At 55.8% G+C, this 1,787-nt stretch overlaps 1 protein-coding gene across 1 annotated transcript in view; it reads left to right on the top strand.

Moving 5' to 3' along the window:
- The window catches only part of SNED1 (sushi, nidogen and EGF-like domains 1), a gene marked incomplete at its 5' end in the record, with an annotated part of 20,163 nt that overhangs the window by 1,166 nt on the left and 17,210 nt on the right, over positions 1–1,787 (top strand). The gene's annotated exons all lie outside the window — the stretch shown is intronic.

Consider the following 1,787-nt stretch of genomic DNA (forward strand, 5'->3'; position numbering starts at 1 on the left):
TTTTTCCACCAATAAAAACACCAGCCCAGCCATCAGGCAGAAGGGATCTAGGCTTGGGGTTTGAGCCATGGTGGGAGGATAGAAGAGGCTAGGAGAAGCCAGGAGTTGTGATGGCTGTCCCATATGGAATCTGCAGCACAGCTCTGGGTCTTGGAGGGGTTAGGGAGCAGTGCATCCCCCTCTTCTTGGTACAAGGGTCCACACGGCAGGGCTGCTGTCCTGGGGGAGCTGACACAGGGCTGGGCTCACCTGGAAACCTCTGTCCTTGAGGACTGTCTCCAACCACCCCTTCCTCCTTTGCAAAAACTAACAATGAAAAAAAAGCCCTTCCTGGCTCCAACTCTCTCCCATCTTGCTTTAATCAGGGGAAGAATGTTCCTCTATGAACACTGCAGGGTTACAGAGGCTTTAGAAAACAGGAATCTTCTTCCTCTGAGTCAGAGCAAGGACTGCTCCATGTTTGCATGGAGTGGCTGGGGACCCTCCTCAGGGACTGGGAAATCCTCCCCAACAGCTATATGAGGCTTTCACAGGCCAGCAACCCCCTGCCTGGACATGCAGGCAGCTGGGGCATAGGCCTGCTGGCTTTGGCATGGCTCCCAGCAAGACACTTCTGCCTGCCTGCTGCGAGACAGGGCTCCTCTCTCTGCTTGAGAGCCTCTTGCCTTCACTGTGCCCCGCCCCCCCCCACCTTTCCCACCCTACAGCCCAAGGGCTTGCTGGGTGGGTGCTGCCAGGCATGGCACGCTGGGGAGATCGGTTGGGGGCTGTGTGCTTTTGCCTGTCCTGCTGTTGCTTGTGGACAGGGGAACAGAGTGGATGGGAGCTGTCTGCCCCTCTGGGGTTGCCACTGTGACAGTGTGCTGGTAGAGTGTCCTCCCAGGAATTTGGGTGCTGAGGGTAAGAGTGTTTCTCTTTGATCCCTGCTCCCTTGCTGCCTTCCTGCTCAGGCAGCAGTGCAGGCAGGGGTTTTCCTTACTTTCCTCACTTCTGCTGCATCTCCAAGCCAGGAGGCAGCATTCCAGGCAGTAGCATCTACTATCTCCAGCTTCCTTCCCTGGGCTGAAGGCTTCCTCCACCATGCCTCTCTTGGGCTAGGCATCCCAGGACCCTAACTGTCCCAAGTAATTAGTGCAGGGGACGGGCTCTGAGCTGGCAATATTTTGCCCTGGATATCTGGTATCCCCTGCTTTAATGAGAGCAGCTTGCTGAGGCCCAACCAGCATGGGGGGCGGGGAGGGGGGGGGATGTCTTTGCATAGGGTGGTGGCACTTGGTCACCTGGGGACCATAAGCCTGTTATCTCAACTGCTTGTTAGCTCACTGAGAGCACTGTGGATGCCAGCAAACTGATTGCTGCCCAGCAGGACTCTCGCTGTCCTAGGCTGCCTGGCTCAGGATGGCAGTGATGCCTGGTCCTCTATCCTAGCCTTGCAGGCTGTGTGTCAGCCATAAGACAGCAGGGAGTAAGCAAAACCACCAAGAGCACCGATGCGAGCTGGCCAAGCATGTTGGGTGCTGTTTGTTTAAAGCACCGGGCTGCTGCAATTTTCTCAGCCGTTCCCTCTTCTCCTGGCCTGGCTGTAGCATAGAACAGGGATGGGTTTGTTCGGGCAGCTGCTTCCTCACAGCTGCAACTCCAGTGAGAAGGCAGCTGGGTCAGAGGACTACGGGCACCAGAACATGTCTCCAATTCCAAAGACAGAAAGGAGAAGTACTGCAATATTTGTGGAAAGGCAGGGGAAGAAAGGTGGAAGGGAAGGCACCTCTAAAACTTGGATTCCTGCT

Source organism: Buceros rhinoceros, unplaced genomic scaffold, assembly GCF_000710305.1.
Source record: "Buceros rhinoceros silvestris isolate BGI_N320 unplaced genomic scaffold, ASM71030v1 scaffold16246, whole genome shotgun sequence".
Classification (NCBI taxonomy): domain Eukaryota; kingdom Metazoa; phylum Chordata; class Aves; order Bucerotiformes; family Bucerotidae; genus Buceros; species Buceros rhinoceros.